At 42.9% G+C, this 24,068-nt stretch overlaps 1 protein-coding gene across 1 annotated transcript in view; it reads left to right on the forward strand.

Annotated features, from left to right (window-relative positions):
- The first annotated feature begins 427 nt into the window (after positions 1-427).
- OPRK1 (opioid receptor kappa 1) overlaps positions 428-24,068 on the forward strand; it is a 74,884-nt gene continuing 51,243 nt past the window's right edge. The window contains exon 1 of the mRNA XM_066579010.1: positions 428-483. The gene's annotated coding sequence lies outside the window, so the exon portion shown is untranslated. The remainder of the gene's footprint in view (positions 484-24,068) is intronic.

Below are 24,068 nucleotides of genomic sequence, written 5' to 3' on the forward strand. Positions count from 1 at the left end.
TGATTGAAATAAACATACAGACTAGTTATGACTTCTGGATGTATTCCATGCCTTATGGCTTTTCTCTGCACTTGGCAAGCAGATGTCATAGTACCATAGCTTATGATATACCCAATCATCAGAGAGCTGTGTTGGACCAGAGTGCAGTTTCAGACAGAGATCTGGAGAGCAAAAGAAAGAGGGGGGAAAAGAGAGAGCAAAGTAGAAAGGAGGGGCTGCAAACCACAAGCAGAGAAAAGTGTTACCATGAGGTAGCATAGAGAAAGGCAGAAGCTGAGCAGGAAAGTAACAGTTGAAAAAGGAGCTTTCAACAGACATAGATTACTGTAAAAAGGAAAAAAACAATGGTGTGCCTGAAAGCCTAAAAGACTTCTGGAGGGAGATTATCTCTACTCTATAGGGTGTTAGAAGAGGAGCCACTGATTGACAAGCACATCTCCAGCAAGAGCATCACATTCACTTCTCTATAGCTGCCTGGAACAGGTAATTACCATTTATCATTCCCTCGCAAATGTACAAATGCCTTACACATGTGTGTATGTGTGTGTGTGTGTGTGTATGTATATATATATATATATATATATATATATATATATATATTTATATATATATATATATATATTTATATATATATATATATATATATATATATATATATATATATATATATAGTTCTATACTAACATAGTTTGGTGTCCTGTCATGATGAGTTTTGCGCGATAACAAATTCAATTTGCTACCGTACTTCATTACTTGTCCAACTTGATCTTTGTGTGTGTGTGTGTGTGTATATATATATATATATATATATATATATATATATATATATATATATATATATGCAGTATATCTGTATGTGACAGTGTGATGTTACTCATGATTTTCCAATGACAGTAATGTAATCTATATATATCTAACAGTCATGCTAATATGTATTGTTTCTATTTGCCTTTAATATTTGTTGTGTTTACATGTTTTTATGCTTTTTTTCGGAATGTAGATTGTTTCTAGTGATACTATGATAAAAAGCTGATATGTAACATATAGAGGATATTTGTTAGTATTTGTACTGAGATCACGATGTTAGAAATACAAATACTAGAAAAGCAGAAACAAGTGATGAGTCAATGCACAGTTTCATTTTATTAGCAGCACTCAGGTAGGATCAATAATACCCTCTACCTAAGGGACTGGATAAAAGTGTCCCATTGGTATGCTGAAGACATGTTCAAGAGACATAAGATATTATTGTAACATTATTTACTCCATCCACATGAAATAAAGTCCGAGCCATCAGCTTCTCCGTGAAGAGCTTGAGCGTGATGTCAAAGACACTTGTATCATCTCGTGTTATTGGGAACAGTGTAGCGTGTTAGCCATGGTGATGATAATCAGCAATGATTATCCACAGATGTACATGACAGCATGTGCTCCTTTTTTCAGAACTTCTTAGTTTCCATAGGTACACTAATCTTTGCCCTTGATGTAACAGGTACTATGCCATAAATTCCTGCTTAATTACTGGCTGAAACATGTAACTTAATGCATTTTTGAGGATTGTGAAAATACTCCTTTACCTTCCACTGCATTATTGCTTTAAATTATAATATATCATTTGAATATTCAAATGAAGAACTGTGTGAAACGAGAGCTGTCTGCCATGACGTATGCTTTAAAGTGTTAATCCATAAAAAAATATAAGACAATGAAGTAAGAGGACACAAGATGAAGGGAGGTTATTGCAGTTGAAATTGCATTTCCATCTATCAATTTGATCAGAAATGTACATGATAAAAGTGATTAATGTGTTATCATTAATTACAATAGTCAGAAACAATATTTCAATGAAGTTAACCAATTACAGAGTAAAGTGAAGTTTGGGTATTTAAGGCTGTAGAATGATAATAAGGCCAATATTAATATGGCAACAGATGATTCATTGATATTCTTCTTAAATTTGTCAACAGGTCACCAGACAGTTCACCAACTACCCACGAGAATTGTTTAGCACAGTTTTGTATTGGGTGTTCTGGAAATCTCGCGTTTTTTCGGTGTGGCCAAGCCACGAGATTTCCACGGGATTTACATCCCATGAGAACCCAGCCATAGAAATATGAGTATTTTCCAAAACACATGTCAGGAGAGCTGACTGATCCACTTTAACCTTAACATATACTGGTCAGCCATAACATAAAAAGCATCTGCCTAATATTGCTTAGTTCCCAATTAAGCTGCCAAAAGAGCTCTGACCCATTAAGGAATGAATTGCACAGACTCTGAATGTATCAGGCACCAAACATTAGCAACAGATCCTTTTAAGTGCTGCTTGTTGTGAGGTATGGCCTCCATGGACTGGGCTTGGTTTTTCAGTACATAGTTGATTGGATTGAGATCTCTGGTGAATCTGGAGGCCAAGTCAACACCTCAAGCTTTTTGTCATGTTCCCCATTGAACAATTTTTGAAGTGCAGTAGGATACATTATTGTTCTGAAAGAGGCCACTGCCATTAGAGAATATCATTGTCAAGAAGGGGGTATACTTGGTCTGCTACAATTTTTAAGTAAATGGTATGTGTCAAAGAAGCATCCACATGACTGCCAAGATCCAAAACAAGGTCCTAAAAGAACATTGCCGAGAGTATCACACTTTCCGCCACCTCATCTTTTTTCCCATAGTGCATTCTGGTGCCATCTCTTCCCGAAGTAAGCGACATACACACAGTAGGCTGTCCACATGATGTAAAAGAAAACATAATTCATTGAACCACGCCACCTTCTTTCATGCAAATTATCATGCTCATGTGCCCATTGTAGGTGTTTAAGGTGGTGGACAAGGGTCAGTATGGACACTATGACCAGTCTGTGGCTATGCAGATCCATACTCAGCAAACTGTGATGCCATATAATAGCCCTAGCTAGAATGAACTTTTTAAAAAATTTGTGCCACAGAATTTTTTCTGCGAGATTTGACTAGATAGACTAGCCTTTGGTCCCCACATATATCAATTGACTTTGGGCACACATGACCCAGTTGTCGGTTCACCAGTTATGCTTACTTGGACCACTTTTGGTAGATAATAGCTATTGCATACTGGGAACACTCCGAGGCATCTTCTGTTTTGAATATGCTCTGATCTAGTCATCCAATCATCACAATTTTCTCTTGTCAAAGTCACTCAGATAGATCACTTCACTATGCTTTCCCATATGAACTTCAAAAAATGACTTCTTACTTGCTGTTTAGTATATTCACCTCTTTACATATACCATTGTAACTAGATTATCAATGCTATTCACTTCAGCTGTTAGTGGTTTTAAAAGGGTTTTCCGAGATAAAATATGTTTTTACAAATGGATTCCCTATGGCACAACACAACAAAGGATCTGATACTCACCTCTCCCCACATGACCCTCCCCAGGGACTCCGGGGCTCCTTTCTGACATCATGTTCCTGCATTCAGACTCTACCCTCCCGTAAACAGGCTGCTGCACCCCATAACAGAACTTAGCAGGACACACCGGGAATGTGATAACAGCCAATGTAGGAAGCAGGCTCACCTTGGGGAGTTGTACTTTACTCAGGCACAATTATCATTGAGTGTAATGCAATCAGAGGTAGTGATTTGTCTGTGTTGGCAGTAACGCTGCTTTTATAAGATCCAGTGGAGTAGAAAAAAATATGGTGGCAATCATTACTGATGAGAATTGCAGCTGTTTATGGTAAGACGGATCATTTGGCTCAGCTCACAAAAAACAGCTGGCTTTTTAAGCTCCTGCACAGCTCTTCATTACATGCTGTTCTTTCATAGACTTGTGGAGTTGAGAGGATGGCAGAACAGCGGAAGGCAGCCCCTCCTCTCCACCCTTCCCTTCATGGTACAGCTCATATGCCGAACTATGAAGAGGGTGAGCAGGGCTGCCTATCTGCTTGCTGTTCTGGCCTCCTCTCAACTCTACAGAGTCGAATGAGAGGGCAGAACAGCCTGAGCGATCAATCATCTTCAACATAAGAGTCATTAAAAGAGCCATTTCCAGCTCACTGACTGGTTCTTGTTATTCACGTAGATCAGTCAGCTTAGAGAGCCAGCTCACTTGTGAACAAACTATCACTAGCAACCATCAAGTATACTGTAGGTTATATATATATATATATTTAATGGCTAGTTAAAAATGTATGATTGTTGTTACCTATCATTAAACAGGTCTAAAAAGGAGAATGTACAAAATAACCTTAAAGGATTGACCCAGTAAGCCCCTGACGTGCTGCAGATTGTCAGCTACAACTGTATGCATTGTTTCACTTTTAGCTGATCAACTAATTCAAAGTTGAGGGGTATAAAAGAGTTTTCTGTTCCTTTGTTGTCTCAAGATACCCCCCTGTTTACACGAGGGAATGTGTTGCCAACATACAGTGATTATTAGGTGGGCATAACTGAGGCAGTGAACGAGGAACAAACAAATTATTGTTCATCATTCAATCACATGACATACTTACACTAAACAATTATCAATTTTGTCCAATGTGACAGTAGGAGCCAGAGGGATCAAGGGGTGCTTTCTCAGAAAATTACTTTTGTTGTAACTTACAATCTACAGTTCAGTAACATAAAATGTATTATTCAAAAGCATCTCCCTATTTTATGGCAGGACACAATACACAGTGACATTCTTGTTCCAGGGTTAAAATTGTAACTGCAGACTCTACTTTGGGGTTCCTTCTGTTTCCAAGTTTGTAGCTAGAAAGGAATAAAGTGAGCAAGCCATTGCATGCTTCTCTAGGCTGTTCCAAATGTAGCATCAGACGTAACAACTTGTGCGTTTTTCTGCACAAGGGGCACTTTTGTATCTTACCACACAGGTCATAAATATATGTGTATACCTGGGAGCTATATAAATAATAATATATAATATGTAAAGGTATGATCACACATTGCAGAGTACTGTAAGCCCACACCAAAATTTTTGTGTAGATTTTGATGTGGATTTTGGTGCAGATTTTCACAGCAAAATTCACTCTTTGCAGGGGTTTTCAGGGACTATAATATCGATGACCTATCCTCAGGATAGTTACTGTAAAGATCTACAGAACTCCTTGTAGTGTGGGTACAAGGGTAGGATCACAATTCACTAGGTTTCTTAAAAGAAGAAGTCTGCATTCTAAAGTTACTTTGTGGATTTTTCACTAGTGTTGAGTAGAGATGAGCGAGCATACTCGGTAAGGTGATTTACTCGAGAGAGCATCGCCTTTTTCGAGTAACTGCTGGCTCGTCCCTGAGGATTCGGGGGCCATGGTGGGTGGGGGCGGTGCGGGGTGGCGGAGGGGAGTGGGGGGGAGAGTGAGAGATCTCTCTCTCTCTCCCGATCCTCTCTGTAACCCCCCACTCACCCCTGCGCCCCACCGAATATTCAAGGACAAGCCAGCAGTTACTCGACAAAGGCAATGCTCTCTCGAGTAAATCGCCTTACCAAGTATGCTCGCTCATCTCTAGTGTTGAGTGAACCAAATTAGCTGAACTCTGCTTTGGGGTGTACTTTGCTAAAAGTTTGGTTCGCTGTGAACCCAAACCTCAGGAGGATTGTCCCGGCCAAATGAGGAGAAAGCATGGTTGCTCAATAGTGGCACTGTTGCCGGCATATACTTTATCAACAATTTGTGTTACAAGAGCTGTTTTGTAGAATTGAACTAGACAGGCTAGCCTTTGCTCCCATATACATCAATGAACCTTGGAAGCCCATGATCTTGTCACTTGATCATCGGTTGTCTTTCCTCTGATAACTTTTGATGGGTGCTAGCCACAGCACAACTAGAACATAAGCCCTTCTGTTTTAGAGATGCTCTGACCCAGTCATCTTGCCATCACAATTTGCCTCTTGTCAGAGTTGCTCTGATTTATACACAACAACTTCTAGAACTGACTGTTCCAGACGAGTAAGAAGGAGGAAGAAGCGTGGTGGCTCAGTGGTTATGACTGTTGCCTTGCCGTGCTGGGATTCCAGGTCCAAATTTGACCAAGGGCAACATCTAAATGAAATTTTTAATTTCTAAATGAAATATCTATATTTTTGACATAAATGAATGTGTTTTACTAGCTCACCACTCTTCTTGAACTTTACATTCCTGACGGTGCGTGAAGATTGGGGAGTAAACCACATCGACAACAGAGAAACCAAAGGTTTTTAAAGCTATAAATCTATCCAGCACTCATCTCTTCATGTATAACAACACCATTTACTCACTATACCTTAAAAACAAGATTGCAAGATGTATACATAGGTCCTGAAACCAAAAATGGCAACAGCACGCAAAATAAATTTACTATCAGAGGTACACATACCTATAATCAATACTCTAACCACATTAAATAATGCAAGGTTCTTGGTATATAATATGATCAAATTACATTGGCCCATCTACCAACATACAAGTGACCAGGCTTAGTCGTAAGAGAGGAACATTCTGAGAGGTAGGTACCCAACTTTCCCAGGTTAAGGTTAAATCACCTGGTATTAGCCTTAGGACCCATCTGAGAGCTTGGTCACCTGGACGTTGGTAGATGGGTCAATGTAATTTGATAACATCATATACCAAGAACCTTGCATTATTTAAGGTGGCTAGAGTATTAATTATAGGTATGTATACCTCCGATAGTAAATTTATTTTGTGTGCTGTTGCCATTTTTGGTTTCTGCTTCTGGTGTATGTTGCAGCCATGGTTTAACGTGAACCTATAGATTTCTATTGTGCTGACCTATTTTATCCTCTTTTGTATACATAGGTCCTATCTAGAGATGAGCGAGCATACTCGCTAAGGGCAATTGCTCGAGCGAGCATTGCCCTTAGCGAGTACCTGCCCTCTCGAGAAAAAAGGTTCGGCTGCCGGCGCGGGTGACAGGTGAGTTGGGGCAGTGAGCAGGGGGAGCCGGGGGGGAGAGAGGGAGAGAGAGATCTCCCCTCCGTTCCTCCCTGCTCTCCCCCGCCGCTCCCTGCCCGCCGCCGGCAGCTGAACTTTTTCTTTCGAGTGGGCAGGTACTCGCTAAGGGCAATGCTCGCTCGAGCAATTGCCCTGAGCGAGTATGCTCGCTCATCACTAGTCCTATCCTGAGATGCCAGAGTGCCATGTTTGAGCAACATTGTCCAGTACAGTGTTTAGAATCTAAAAGCCTGCTATTAAACATGGATACAAAATATCATTTTGTGAAGAGGAAATGGTTGCTTACTTTATTGTAGAGAATCAACAAACAGTGAATCTTTTAGCATATGGCCTTCATTTTTATAGATGCTTCAGAGGTGGCACTTTACAATGCTACAAATTTCTCATGGTTCATTGATGCAGGTACATACACTGCGAAAGCTTTTCAGTAAACATTTTGAAATACATAAAAGCTTTGTCTAAAAAAGAAAATCATATTTTTGCCTTCATCTCACGATCAAGCACTTACATGGTGAGAGCAAAACTAGAAATATTGCCTTGAAATACCTCTTATATCAAACCAGAGCTTTGTGCATAGAATGAATAAAGTAAAGAGATGAGATTAGCGCTCCAATATAAGGTGGAGGAAATGGCAGAGTAGGGAAAAAAAGGGAAATCCAATTGGACTCACCCCAGACGTACCGGTTCCTGTGAAAGGTCACGGTGCGTCTAATGATCCTGGAAGGCAATAATTATCCACGGTGGAAGCTGTGATGTCGTCAAGGAGTCCTGATCACTGGTCAAAAAGACATCCAATGGGAGAGAGCATCGCAGGGTGACTCTAGGTAGAATGTATACCAGAGGCAGCAAAGGCAGTAGACAATAGGTTAGAACCCCCCCCGTGCTCTAGTAACCGGATAGGTGAAATGAGAAGGCAAGAGGAACTTACTTAGCAGGGGTGTCAGTGAAATTGACACCCCTGGATATCATGCTTGATAAAGGCTGATGTTTCAGCCGAAACGCGTTGCACCTTGTGAATAAATGATCTTTTCTCGTCGCAACTTGGACAAGATCTTATTTCTACGAGCCGACCAGGATATCCAGGGCTGTCAATTCCAGTGACACCCCTGTTAAGTAAGTTCCTTTTGCCTTCTCATTTCATTTCACCTATCCGGTTACTGGAGCACGGGGGGTTCTAACCTATTGTCTACTGCATAGAATGAATGTTAGGCTGAATATATTTTGTTATAGTTACAACGTCGGCTTGGACTTTGAAAAACTCCATACAAATGTTGCCCTTGATCAGATTTGAACCTAGAATTGCAGCACTACAAGGCAGCAGTGGTAACAACTGAGCCACCACACTTACTCTTTCCTCCCTAGAGGAATAGGACACTCATATGTTTCTATGTTCTAGATCAAGTATTTAAAACCTTTTGAGACATAGATGCAGATTACCAGGCTATTCTTCTAAGGTGATGTAATTGCACAATGCAAATGTATGTCTTGTTCAGACGAGCGTGGTTTACACGCTGCTACATGGAGGAATTCTCCGGTGAACGAGCTGCTTCATGCTCCGTGGAGCAGCCAGTTCACATGTCTGTGCTGTAAGCAGAGTGCTGCCGCTGCTCCCATGGATTCCTGTGGCCAGCACCATGGACAGCGCCACAGCACAAAGATGACAGGTGAGTCGGCACTCACTGTCCTATCTTTTTTACCAGTGTGGATTCTGCGCTGGTAAAAAAGCTCCATGTGAGCGCTTATATAGCAACCTATTGTTTGCTATAGAAGCGTGGTTTACATATTGCTGTAGCAGGGTGGAAAGCATGCTCACCTGAGCCAGGCACAAGCAGAAGTGTTCAAAGATTCAGGTCTAGGACGTATTCAAGATTACAAAATATTCTTTGTACTTCAACATTGTTTATTCTTCTACATTATAACTTTTAATGTGCATCATGTATATTTGTTGTTAATAGAGCTAAAGATGACATTATTTCAGATGACAATGGGCAGTTTTAATATTCTACACCTTCTTGTCTATAGTTCTTGAGAAAGCTGAAAATGCATTATTCAGAGTGGTATGTAATTACAGACATTTTATATTGATTAAAACATATGTGGACCTTGAAGTTGCAGTGAGCAAATAGGAATACTTTAGAACGACACATAAATTTGATTTATTGCCATTGCACCCAAGACCAAGCTATTGCATCCAAGATCAATGACCCCTAGAAGGTGATAACTATGTACTGAAGTAACCCTCCAGGCCTGGAGAGACAAAGATGGCCACACCGCTTCTCTGACTGTCTGATGCACACTGTATATTAGTATGTATCATTACTCTAAGACACTACACCTGTTTGACTAACCAGTGCTGTCCACATGAGCACTGCTGGACAGTCAGATCAGCACGGGATGAATCAGGTAGTCAGAAAAGTGGTTCTGCAATCTTTGGTTCTCCTGGCCTGGAGAGTCACTTTAAGATGGAGGTTTGCGTGGTGATCAAAAAAATCAATATGCCACAATATACTGTATTAACTCATTTTCATTGGCAAGTATGTCAAGTATGATCTTCGTGACCAGAGCAGTGGTGATGTTTCATAATATTACTTCTTAGGCCTTAGTCAGACGGGCATTTTTTCGCGCGATTTGCGGATCGCATGACGGATGCGCTTCCGCAAATCGCGTGACTGGTGCCCGAAAATCTGCTCCTAGCCGCGTTTCATTAGAAACGGGCCGGAGCTGTCCAGCGCATTGCATTCAATGGAGCCGGCAATACAGCCGCCTCCATTGAAAGCAATGCGCTGCGGGCGAGTGTGGGATGAATTGTCGGGAAGGGCTTAAATATATAAGCCCTTCCCTGCAATTCATCCAGAAAAGTGTTAAAATAAAAAATATATATATATACTTACCTGCTCCCGGCAGCCGGAGTTCCGCGCGGCCGTCCTGCAGTGGGTGTGAAGGGGGTGTGAGTCAGACCTGCCCCCTGATTGGCTCAGCGCTGAGCCAATCAGGGGGCAGGTCTGACTCACACCCCCTTCACACCCACTGCAGGACGGCCCAATCAGGGGGCAGGTCTGACTCACACCCCCTTCACACCCACTGCAGGACGGCCGCGTGGAACTCCGGCTGCCGGGAGCAGGTGAGTATATATATATTTTTTATTTCAACACTTTTCTGGATGAATTGCAGGGAAGGGCTTATATATTTAAGCCCTTCCTGACAATTCATCACGCGCACGCCGGCAGCCCATTGCTTTCAATGGAGTCGGCTGTATTGCCGGCTCCATTGAATTCAATGGGCGAACATCGTTCTTCTCTGCCACAGCTGTTACAGCTGTGGCAGAGAAGAAGGATTTGTCTTCTATATGTTCTCAATGGGGTCGGCGCTGCTGCCGCCGGCCCCATTGAGCGCATATACAGAAGAGAACAGGAATCGCAGATCGCAGATAGGTGCGATCTGCGATTTCTGTTCTATAATTTATCGGACGAGCGCATAAAAAGCGCTCATGTGTCCGATACCATTGCAAAGCAATGGTTTTATAAAATCGCCGGACGCATGCGCATGCGCAAATCGCGGCAAAAAACGCCCGTCTGACTAAGGCCTTACAATAATATTGCTGTTACATATCGAATGTTTTACTTTAGTGCATTTTAGTCATTTTAGCATGTAATCATTCACAGGGAGCCATGATTTTGTAGAGCGGTTGTTGAGCAATATGTGGCTTATGTTAGTGCCCATCCCACTTGTAAGCACAGTTGTCGGTGATAATCACATGATCTTATTTAAAAGGACTGAAACATAACTAGTATTGAATGTATGTGCTTCCCCTTTTGTACAGAGCCCAGCAGAATGCACTTTCAGTTGGCAACAACGTTTCCTACATCTATGACCTCTTCATTTTTCATATCCTAGCCATCTTGGGTCGAACTGAAACCTGGCAGACACCCTCATACACAACCTTCTGTGTAGCAATCTTTTGTGACAGCCTTCAATCCCTTTCCATCCCAGAACACACCCAGTGGAGCAGTTGGCAGTGTCTTAACAGGTTTTGTAAAAAGTTCTTTATCCTTAAACCCTTTCCAATCCACTGTCTGACCTCTGAAGACATTATGATTTAAGGCTGTACAGCTCTGATGTTGGAAGACATCCGTCAGGGTTCTCTTACTGTATATTGCCAGCCTCTCTGCTGTCAGAGCCTATCCATGCACCTCATGCAGTACTGGCTTTAGCCAGCATATATCGACGTTGTATAACAGCAGAAAAAGAGTAAGCCCCCTAGGAAAAACAGGATACAAATTGGATTGGAAAGGGTTAAAAAATGGTCTAATAGTTCTACATAAAAATTTGTCAAAATTTGAGCTACTTTTTCTCCAATCGAATTTCGCTTCTACCTTCCCTTACCCTCCCTTTATTTGAAGTATATTCGGTTTGCATTTATTCTCCCTCCAACCTCAAAATGACCATCATGTTAGCATCACTTCATTGTGGGTGAGGTCAACATCCTCATTGACACATGCCATTAAGCTACCTCCTAACTGCTGCCCCTGATTTCTCCTTTGAACTCTCACAGAGGTCCTCCACAGCTACTTAAGAAGGGATACAAACTAGACCTTATTTCTATCCACCTCTAGTCTCCATCCAACCAGTCAAACTTAACTCCTTCTCTATTTGACCATAATTTACATTTTCTTGCCTTTTCTTTTCAAGTGCTGCTCTCCCCATCCAGATACAAGCCCACCCCATTATTAACTGAAATGTCTTGAAATTCACACATTCTGTTTTCTGCCTCTCTTTACCATAACTTTATTCCATGACACAGAAGCAGCCAACGTTTTGTGCAACAACACAATTACTTCAGCTCTCAACTCAGTCTGCTCTCTCATACACAATGGAACTCAATCAATTAATCAATAAGTAACCTTGGGTACACATATCTGACAAAAAAACTGAGGATAGGGTATAATTTTATAACTTGGCACAACCCCTTTAATGTAACTCATGTTGTGCATCTTACGCAGTTCACCCAGTTGAAATTTCTTGTGTTCGTAATTCATTGCCAGTGGGAAAATTATTTTTTGAAATGCAGCTCTCAATCACCTCTGCCTACTGTTGTGATAGTTCAAGTCCTGAGGAGAAAGCTATTGAGTTCTAGAAATATATAGAGGAGCTACCTAAAATGTATTAATCGTATAATACTTTCACTTAATAAGTTTTGCAAAAAGTTCTTTAATAGAGATGAGCGAGCATACTCGTCCGAGCTTGATGCTCGTTCGAGTATTAGGGTGCTCGAGATGCTCATTACTCGAGACGAGCACCATGCGGTACTCATCTCGATTAAACAAGCACTGACCATTGAATTCAATGGAGCCGGCAATACAGCCGGCTCCATTGAAAGCAATGGGCTGCCGGCGATCGCGGGATGAATTGTCGGGAAGGGCTTAAATATATAAGCCCTTCCCTGCAATTCATCCAGAAATGTGTAAAAATAAAAAAAATATATACTCACCTTGTCCCGGCAGATGGAGTTCAGCGCAGCCGGCCTGCAGTGGGTGTGAAGGGGGTGTGAGTCAGACATGCCCCTGATTGGCTCAGCGCAGAGCCAATCAGAGGCAGATCTCACTCACACCCATTCATGAATTCATGAATGGGTGAATGAGTGTTGCCTCTGATTGGCTCAGCGCAGCTCCCAGCTGAATGACAGCAGTTCAGCACCACAGTGCAGGGGACAGCAGGAGAAGACGCGGCTGTGCCCGGCAGCTGAAGGGAGGTGAGTATCTATTTTTTTGTTTTTTAAATCACTTTCAATTCATTTCCAAGGAATGGCTTATATGTAAAGCCCTTCCCTGAAAAAGAATTCAGGTGTGCCAGCGGACCATTGTCTTCAATGTAGTCGCCAGCAGCAGCAGCGGCTCCATTGAAGAGAATGCCTGCATTTTTATTCTTTTTTACACTAAAATCTTCCTTTTTCAGGTAAGGGCTTATATTTTAGCCCTTCCCGAAAATTCATCCCGCGCTCGCCGGCAGCCCATTGCTTTCAATGGAGCCGGCTGTATTGCCGGCTCCATTGAATTCAATGGGCTAACATCGTTCTTCTCTGCCACAGCTGTTACAGCTGTGGCAGAGGAGAACGATCGTTATACTGACAGTGGGGGGGGGGGTCTCACTCTTGCCACTATTGTGGCTTAATAGTGAGACCTCGGAGCCCGAAATGCAGCCCTGCATGTTGCTCCTCGCCTGCCCTATCCATTTCTGTGTTTTTTACATGACTTTGGTGATTTGCTAAGATTTTCACAAATGAAAAACCTTAGCGGAGCACCAGTCATATACAAAAATGCTCGAGTCGCCCATTGACTTCAATTGGGTTCGTTACTCGAAACGAACTCTCCAGCATCACTGAAAGTTCGACTCAAGTAACGAGCACCCGAGCATTTTGGTGCTCACTCATCTCTATTCTTTAACCTTTTCACCCGTTTAGGACCAGGCACTATAAGTTTACGGCACCTGGTCCTGGGCTTAAAGCTTAGCCATATGTAAAATTACGGCGGCGCCTTAAGCCTGCTGTCGCTGCAATCAGTCTGAGGCAGGAACGGGTTATCAGCTGTTAGTGACAGCTGATAACCCAGAAGAGAAGGCAGGAGGGGTATTTAATCAGTTCTGCCTTCTGCTTCCCCAAGTACACAGTGCTAGAAAGTGAAAGTAAAGTGTAACTTTCCCACTGGGAGTCGGGGGAAGGGGGGTGGGGGGGGTCACGTGACTGCTGGGGTTCCCTGCTACAGCAGAGCTGGAGGAACATACTAGACCCTGGCCAACTCTGCCAGTGACTAATGTCACAGCAGGGGTTGTTTTCTCCCGTAATTGGGGCATCCATAGGATGCCCCAGCTACAGTGGGAAAGTGTCAAATAAAAGAAAAATGTGAATGGCCCCCAAAGGTCTTATATGATGTTATGGGGGACATAGACAGTAAAAAACATAAATTCATACATCAGTAAAACAAAATTCCAGAATAAAACAACAATACATACATAAGAAAGAAAATAACCCAAAACCGACACCAACTTAAATGTCGCTAGAAGCGCCCTGTAATCCAAAACCATACATACTATATATCAAAACGTCCAAAACAAAATGAGGAACCCATTCCCATACTTTATTTTAGTGTAAAAATACTAAAAAAAATAACTAGAAATATTTAAAAAAATCATTTTTTTAGCTTTTTACCAACAATAAAACTAAAATCGGGAAAAAAAAGTCAGTAGAAAAGATACAAAAAAAATTAGCAAAAATAATTTTGATAGCTAAAGGAAAAAAAATAGGGCAGTAAAACCACCACATGGGTTAAATCCCTAAAAAATGTCTGGTCCTTAAGATACAAAACAGCCTGGTCCTTAAGGGGTTAAAAAAAGTCTAATAGATCTACATAAAAATTTGTCAAAATTTGAGTTCCCACTTTTTCAAGGGTATATGACTTTATCACCAAAAATGAGCGAGCACACTCGTCCGAGCTTGATGCTCGTTTGAGTATTAGGGTACTCGAGACGAACACTACGCGGTACTCGAGTCAATTTCATTTCCCTTCCCTGCATGTTTAGCACCATTTTTTAGCCAACAAACATGCGGGGAAGGCATTACCACTTCCTGCTGTGACGTGCCAGCCTCGTGCACGTCTATAGCAGTGAGTGGCTGGGCTGATCAGGTGACCGCGAGTACTTAAGCTGGTGCCGCCCGTGGCTCGCCTTAGACGCATGCTGGCAGAGGTTAGGGACAGTGCTGCTGCTGATATAGGGATAGTGTTAGAGTAGGGATCCTCTCTTCAAGAACCCCAATGGTCCTTCTTAGTGCTACTCCACATTGTGTGCATTACTGTTGTGGCTGGCTGGGAGCAGTAGTGCACAATCTTTTTTTTAAAGAATCTAGGCCTGCGCAGAGCATTTCAGCTATACCATTCTCTGTGTGCAGTGCATTAGGCAGAGGTCTCATCGTTAACAGTACGCTAATATTTCCTGGGCCACTGCAGAGCATTTCAGCTATACCGTTCTATGTGTGCAGTGCATTAGGCAGAGGTCTCATTGCTAAACAGTACTCTAATATTTCCTGGGCCACTGCAGAGCGTTTCAGCTATACCATTCTACGTGTGCAGTGCATTAGGCAGAGGTCTCATAGCTAAAAGTACGCTAATATTTCCTGGGCCACTGCAGAGCATTTTAGCTATACTGTTCTATGTGTGCAGTGCATTAGGCAGAGGTCTCATTGCTAAACAGTGCTCTAATATTTCCTGGGCCACTGCAGAGCATTTCAGCTGTACCGTTCTATGTGTGCAGTGCTTTAGGCAGAGGTCTCATCGCTAAACAGTACGCTAATATTTCCTAGGCCACTGCAGAGCATTTCAGATATACCGTTCTATGTGTGCAGTGCACTAGGCAGAGGTCTCATCGCTAAATAGTACTCTAAGATTTCCTGGGCCACTGCAGAGCATTTTAGCTATACTGTTCTATATGTGCAGTGCATTAGGCAGAGGTGTCATCGCTAAACAGTACAATAATATTTCCTTGGCCCCTGCAGAGCATTTCAGCTATACAGTTCTATGTGTGCAGTGCATTAGGCAGAGGTCTCATCGCTAAACAGTACTCTAATATTTCCTCGGCCACTGCAGAGCATTTCAGCTATACCGTTCTATGTGTGCAGTGCATTAGGCAGAGGTCTCATCGCTAAACAGTACTCTAATATTTCCTGGGCCACTGCAGAGCATTTCAGTTATACCATTCTATGTGTGCAGTGCATTAGGCAGAGGTCTCATAGCTAAAAGTATGCTAATATTTCCTGGGCCACTGCAGAGCATTTTAGCTATACTGTTTTATGTGTGCAGTGCATTAGGCAGAGGTCTCATCGCTAAACAGTGCTCTAATATTTCCTGGGCCACTGCAGAGGATTTAAGCTGTACTGTTCTATGTGTGCAGTGCTTTAGGCAGAGGTCTGATCGCTAAACAGTACTCTAATATTTTTTGGGCCACTGCAGAGCATTTCAGCTATACAATTCTATGTGTGCAGTGCATTAGGCAGAGGTTTCATCGCTAAACAGTACGCTAATATTCCCTGGGCCCCTGCAGAGCATTTCACAGATACCATTCTCTGTGTTGGGTGAAGTAGCCACAGTTATTTGCACTATCCACTGGCTTTATAGCTTTCTGCCACTGTGCAGAGCGTCTCACAATACCCTTTCCTTTGGGGAGTTGAGGTAGCCGCAGTTATCAGCACTAACCGCTGGCTTTATAGTTTTCTGCCACGGTGCAGAGTGTCTCACAATACCTTTCCTTGGGAGGTTGAGATAGTCGCAGTTATCAGCACTATCCACTGGGATAATTGTTTTCTGTGACTCCATACAGCCTCTCTTATCTACAAGTCTCTGTGACCCCTAGGTATCAGCGCAAGACAGCGGTTTAATTTTTTCAAGTCACAGCATAGAGCCTCCGGTATCTACAAGTCTCTGTGTGCGGTGAATTAGCCCCAGTTCTCAGCGCTGTACAGTGGGGTAATTTATTTGGGCCCTGCTCTATTCTTAATCCGCCATGATGAGGAGTAGAGGTAGGGGTCAAGGACGCGGACAACCAAGTGAGGGTGTGGGCACAGGCTGAGGTCCTGGGCGGGGTAAATCACAGCCAGCTGCTGAGGGAATAGGAGAGAGCCAAGTCTCTAGGCTCCCCAGCTTCATATCACAATTTGCTGGTCCGCGTGGTAGACCTTTATTACAAGCAGAGCAGTGCAAGCAGGTCCTGTCGTGGATGGCAGATAACGCGTCCAGCAATGTGTCGAACCCCCAGTCTTCTACACAGTTCACTACGCCTAGGGACTGCACCTTTGAATCCTCTGGCTGCTTCTTCTTCTTCCCAGCCTCCTAACTCCATGAAAGTGAAAGATTCTGGGCAGGCAGTCTCCCAGGAACTGTTTTCGGGTCCCTGCCCTAAGTGGGAAAAAACTGTTCCTCTCTCACCTGAGCGGTTTGTTGTGACCGATGCCCAACATTTGGAAAGTTCCCGAAGTCCGGATGATGAGGCTGGGGACTTCAGGCAACTGTCTCAAGAGCTTTTTGTGGATAAGGATGATGAGACACAGTTGTCTGTCAGTGAGGTGGTATTAAGGGCAGTAAGTCTGAGGGAGGAGCACACAGAGGATTCGAAGGAAGAGCAGCTGGACGATGAGGTGACTGACCCCACCTGGCTTGCTAAGCCTACTGAAGACAGGGCTTCAGAGGGGGAGGCAAGTGCAGCAGCAGGATAGGTTGGAAGAGGCAGTGGCGTGGCCATGGATACTGCCACCCTCAGGACACTGCAACATCGGTTTCAGCTGCCAGAGCACCGACTGCTGTGCGACATACCCACGTGCTGGAATTCTACGCTGCACATGTTGGCCAGGCTGTACAAACAGCGCTGAGCAATAGTGGAATACCAGTTGCAACATGAGCGGCAGAGTGGTAATCCGCCTCCACAGTTCTTTACAGAGAAGAGGGCATGGATGGCAGACATCTGACAGGTCCTCAGAAACTTTGAGGAGTCTACCCAAATGGAGAGCGGCGATGCGGCCATCATTAGCGTTACCATTCCGCTGCTTTGCCTGCTGAGAAGTTCGCTGCTAAGCATAAAGGCCGATGCTTTGCGGTTAGAACAGGAGACGGGGGATGACAGTATGTCGCTTGATAGCTGTCATGCATATTTCTCCTGTTGAAGCCAATAGTACCATTAGTAACAAAATGAATTTAAAGAACAAAAAAAACGGTATAAATTGTATGACCACGAATGCAAGAAGTCTGATCGGTAAAGTAGGTGAGCTTGAAGCGAGAATGTATGATGAAAACTATGATATAGTTGAATAATGGAAACATGGCTTGATTATAAGTGCGATTGGGCGGTGAGCTTACAGGGTTACAACGTCTTCAGAAGAGACCGTGGAAACCAGAAAGGGGGAGGGGTATGTCTTACATTAAATCGTACTTAATGCTGAGGCTACTTGAGGATATAAGGGCAGGAGGTGAAAATATGGAATCTCTATGGGTAGAAATGCAGGGAGAAAAAAATAACAAAATCCTGATAGGGGGTTTTCTATAGGCCACCAAAAGCAACAGAAGAAACTGAAACCTTACTATTAAGGCAGATAGAAGAGGTGTCAATCCGCAATGAAGTAATTATCATGGGGGACTTTAATTATCCGGATATAACATGGGAAAACTAAACCTGAAATTCTCGTATGGGTGAAAAATTCTTGAGAACAATTAAAGATAACTACCTTATCCAAGTTGTGCAGGAGCCAACTAGAGCGAGGGCCACACTGGACTTAGTACTAACTAACAAACCTGACCGAATAACAGGGGTACAGGTTGAGGGGCACTTGGGGGCAGGAGAAATAATTGAAGATGATGAAGGGAAGGCAAACCAATTAAATAGTTTCTTTTCAAGCGTATTCACGAACGAAAAGTACAGAAGTACAGAACCAGTTAAAGAAGATTAAAATCGATAAATTGCCAGTCCCAGATGGAATACACCCAAGGGTACTAAGGGAACTAAGTGATGTGATAGCTAGGCTGCTATACCTAATATTTGTGGATACTATCAAGACCGGGTTGTACCATTGGATTGGCACATTGCCAACTTGGTTCCAATTTACAAAAAGGGGTCCAAAAGTGAGCCTGGTAACTGCAGGCCGGTAAGTCTCACTTTAGTAACTGGAAAAATATTCGAGGGGTTTCTGAGAGACGCCATCAAAGAATACTTCAAGGAGAACAACGGAATAACTCCTCAGCATGGGTTCATGAAGGGTCGATCATGTCAGACCAATCTGATCGGCTTCTACGATGAAGTAAGTTCTTGGCTGTACCTGGGAGAGTCTATTGATCTCGTATATCTGGACTTCTCTAAAGCATTTGACACCGGCTGATATATAAAGTGAGACAGCTCGGACTGGGTGAAAACGTGTGTAAATGGGTAAAGAATTGGCTCAGAGATAGAAAGCAGAGGGTGGTAATAAATGGTTTGTACTCTGATTGGGCCACCGTTGCTAGTGGGGTGCCACAGGGTTCAGTATTGGGCTCCATTCTGTTCAATATATTTATCAACGACCTGATAGAGGGGCTGCACAGTAAAATATCAATATTTGCAGATGACACCAAATTATACAATATAATAAATGCAACAAAGGACAATGTATGGCTACAAATGGACCTAGATAAGCTGGGGGCCTGGGCAGAAAAATGGCAAATGAAGTTCAATGTGGATAAATGTAAGGTTATGCACATGGGCAGGAGAAATGGTTGTCACCAATACACACTAAATGGGGTACTGCTAGGGAAAAGTGATATGGAAAAAGACCTCGGGGTACTAGTGGACTGTAGACTTAACTGGAGCAACCAATGCTGTGTGGGCAGCAAGGTGGCTCAGTGGTTAGCACTGCTAGGCTACTGGGTTCAAATCCAATGAAGGGCAACATCTGCTTGAAGCCTATATGTGTGGATTTCCTTCCCCACTCCAAAACCATAAATATAGACTGCAAGCCACAATGTGGACAGAACCCAATATCAACTGCTGTGTAATATGCATGTGCTGTATAAATGGAAGTGATATTATTATTTTGGCAGGTTCCCTATGAGAACTCCTTCACAATCCAGTAACATGGTACATCAGAAAGGAGGGGAATATATTTTTACGAGATACATTAGTTATAGAAACATGAGAGAGGACATTAGCTCGTTTATGCATTAGGGCCTAAGGACATTTTTCCATACCGTTAGCTTTTTTAGACATCTATAAATGATCTTTTGCAGCCTTTCAGTTGGCTACTGTTGTTCTGTACTTACACTTTATGGTCTTTTCCAGATGTCATAACTAAAAGTAATTGCTTTGCATCACCAGATTGGTGCTACTATGCCCTACAAAGTCATAATCATGCCAGTATGGAAGGCTTTGACGCTATATCAGTAAAACAAATGAATACATTACAGTATATGAGCTCCCTCACTATCTGTGAGAGCTGTTGACCTGCTTTCTGTCGCAGCTCTTCGAAAGGTTGTTATATCCAGAAGCCCTTATCTCATTACTTCCCACTGCAGCAATGCATCAGATAGCCGGAAAATATGATTGCAGACCTAGCAATGCACTACATCATGACACCATTTTATTTACTGCTTCACAGAAGCTAACCCATTAAACTTACAAAATCTACTATCATAAAACTTTGCTAGCCAAAATTTACTACTATCTTTTGTACTTTCTATCACTGCAAATAACCTCTCATGGAAAAATGTGATAAATGTGCTCATACCATCCAGAATATAGTCTCGATCTATTGCAGAAATAAGGTCAATCAGAAGTGAAATAAAAAATTACTGCAAGCTACATGTAGATGTTCAGCCCGTGGCCAGTTTCTAGATAGATAGATAATGTTTATCTGTATATTCTGTACACTGGGGAACTGGGCAGTATTGCTATTTTTTCTAATAGACTTAAAAGGGTTGCCCAGTTGTAAATCATTGATGACCTATCCTTATCAAGAATAGATAGGTGAGGGTCTCCAGCCCAGTACGCTTGCTGATCAGCTGTTCTCCGAGCTGGTGTGTTCAGGCACTGAGCTGATTTCTTCAGGAAGCAGACAGCTTCGTTCTCACTGCAATGGCCAGGCTCGGTATTACAAGCATTCACTTCAATGGGGACTTTGCCTGTAATGCCTCGTCTGGCCACTGCAGTGGGAAAGTAGCTGTGTGCTTCCTGCAGAAATCAGCTCAGTGCACAAACACAATGGCCTGGCATACAGCTGATTGGCAGGGGTTCCAGGTAGCAGACCCCTGCTGATCTACTATTGAAGGCCTAGCCAAAGGATAGGCTATCAATAGTTTATAAATAGACAACCAGGCAGTATTTCTTAAACCCACATTTCTTATTTTTCTTTACAAATCTATATCCTGAAGTGTACTGATCAAATTCTATACTTACAAAGCAAAGTTAAATAGTAAACATAATTGCAATTAAAATGCCAAAATGCCACTGAGCACCATTGTGTTATTGTCACGGCACCAATTGTGCCATAACTTCCAGGTTGCGTGAATGCTCCGGGGTGATGTCGGCCAATAACTATGGACCATCTGATGCATTGGGTGGCACATGCACAGTGTCATTCTATCTCGGACACCAAGGAAATAACATCTCTCTCTGGTTTAGTGCTGATAGGCAGGCTGGGTTGTCTTTCAGCCCGGTCAGTCTATCAGCTTCTATGTTAAGGTTTTTAAACTTGACCCCTGGACAAGGGGTGTACTGACCATCGCTATGCCATGGTATTCAGCATTGTAGTGTTCTGAGATCCTCTACTCAGAGGCTTTACTACAGTTAGTTTCAGTACTTAATCTCCCTTAATTTATTGGGTTGACTACTTAGTGTCAGGTATAGCCAGTGCATCTTGGACTACTTTTTGTTTTCTCTCCTGTAGTGGAGTCAAGCTTTTCAGGGCTGGCACTTCGTTCAGGCAGTTCTGGAAAGCTAGCTCCCAAACTTGTCAGTTCCTCAATATATTGCACAAACATAATCCTTGTTAGTCCAGATAAACCTGGATCACTTGCCCTCTGATTATACTCCGTGTTTGTTCCTAGAACCCATCATATCCGGTTATTCTCTCTAGTCAAACCAGATGTGGCAGTTACATGAAATATTGTGCACAATTTGGGGCATCTGTGTACAAGAATTATATAATTAAAGGAATAAAGTATTTAAAGGGAAGCTGTGCCTGCATTAGTATGCTGGACCACTGCACGATGTATGCTGCTATTTGCTTCCTGCACCATAAGGGGTGAGAGTGAGCTTGGCGAACAGCTGATCTGCCAGGGACTGAGATAGGTCATTCATTTTTTAGAGCAAGAAAATCCCTTTAATCAATTGAATTATCAAAACAGATTATCAAATTAAAGATTACTCCATTTGGAAATCTATACCTGTATTCATTACAAGGTGGCATCCTCTACACCTATAGGAAAAAGGTTACACCATCATCATACACAGGGATTCTTTACTGTAACAGCAGTAAGATTTTGGAATTGTTTTTAATAAGATGGTGTGATGATTGACTCATTAAATGGGTTCCTTAGGGGCCTGGTAAGTCCTGTAAAAGGAAAAATAAGGCACAGGAAGGAAAAAGAAGAAAAAAATATTCATTTTCCTTCTTTGTCTTTTTCCCTCTTCTTTTTGCTGCTTCCTTTTCATTTTTCTTTTTTCTTCTTCTTTTTTTCTTTTTCACTTGCATTCTTCTTTTCCTTCTTCTGATTGTTTGAGTTTGCTTAACACTACTATGGATGTTTGTTGAAGGGTGAAATCCATGACCAAGCTTAGTCAAATACAAGACCATCCCACTCTATCCAGTTTTGATAGAGAATAAGTAATTTTTGCCTCAGGCACCAAAAAAAGAGAAGCAGGACCTTTATTTCCATCAAGTTTTATGAGGCTGTAAATTTAAATCTGGTTATTGATATGCTCTACCTGGAACACCTTTGACACTGCTCCTTTTATTATCCTTGTATAGAAGTTCAGAATGCAAGGTCAATGAAGGAATGCATGTATATAGCTATAGGAGTCAAACTTTTTTTGTAATAGGATAGATAGTGATTAGAGATGAGCGAACACCAAAATGCTCGGGTGCTCGTTACTCGGCACGAAATTTTCGCAATGCTCGAGGGTTCGTTTCGAGTAACGAACCCCATTGAAGTCAATGGGCGACCGGAGCATTTTTGTATTTCGCCGATGCTCGCTAAGGTTTTCATGTGTGAAAATCTGGGCAATTCAAGAAAGTGATGGGAACGACACAGCAACGGATAGGGCAGGCGAGGGGCTACATGTTGGGCTGCATCTCAAGTTCACAGGTCCCACTATTAAGCCACAATAGCGGCAAGAGTGGGCCCCCCCCCCCGCACTGTCAGCGTAAAGATCGTTCTCCTCTGGCACAGCTGTAACAGCTGTAGCAGAGAAGAACGATGTTAGCCCATTGAATTCAATGGAACCAGCAATACAGCAGGTTCCACTGAATGCAATGGGCTGCCGGCGATCGCAGGATGAATGGTCGAGAAGGGGTTAAATATATAACCCCTTCCCTGCAATTCATCCAGAAATGTGATACACTAAAAATATATACCGGCGTATAAGGCGACGGGGCGTATAAGACGACCCCCCAACTGTCACCTTATACGCCGGCAATACAGTGGAGCAAAGAATAAAAAGCATTACTTACTTCTTCAGACGATCTGCGCCGCTCCTGCAGACTGTCACTCCTTCCTGGTCCACGGACTAAAGCTTTCTCTATGAAAGGCTTGAAATCCCCGCCTCCAGAAACACAGCCAATCACAGCAATTCAATGACATCACTGTCATTGGCTGTGATTGGCTGAAGGCACGTGTGTTTCTGGAGGCGGGGATTTAAAGCCTTTCGTAGAGAAAGCAATGCTCTGCCGGGAACCAGGAGGGAGCGACAGCCTGCAGGAGCACCGCAGAACACCAGGAAGGAGTGACAGTCTACAGGAGCGGCGCAGATCATCTGAAGAAGTGAGTAATGCTTTTTATTCTTTGCTCCACTGTATTGCCGGCGTATAAGGTGACAGTTGGGGGGTCGTCTTATACGCCCCGTCGCCTTATACGCCGGTATATATTTTTAGTGTATCACATTTCTGGATGAATTGCAGGGAAGGGGTTATATATTTAACCCCTTCCCGACCATTCATCCTGCGATCGCCGGCAGCCCATTGCATTCAGTGGAACCTGCTGTATTGCTGGTTCCATTGAATTCAATGGGCAAACATCGTTCTTCTCTGCTACAGCTGTTACAGCTGTGGCAGAAAAGAAGGATTTGTCTTCTATATGTTCTCAATGGGGTCGGCGCTGCTGCCGCCGGCCCCACTGAGCGCATATAGAGACGATTTATGGCCTTTAGAAGGACCGTTGGGGTTCTTGAAGCCTACAATACACCTAACACTCTCCCTATAGCAGCTCCAACACGATACCACTTTCCCTGAACTAATGTCAGAATACATCCGTAGAGAGCCGCGGGAAGGGCAGATTTCAATATTCGGGTGACACCTTATCTCCCCAGCCACTCACAGCAGGGGGGTGGTATAGGGCTTAAACGTTGCAGGGGGAAGTTGTAAT

Source organism: Eleutherodactylus coqui, chromosome 9 (assembly GCF_035609145.1).
Source record: "Eleutherodactylus coqui strain aEleCoq1 chromosome 9, aEleCoq1.hap1, whole genome shotgun sequence".
NCBI lineage: Eukaryota > Metazoa > Chordata > Amphibia > Anura > Eleutherodactylidae > Eleutherodactylus > Eleutherodactylus coqui.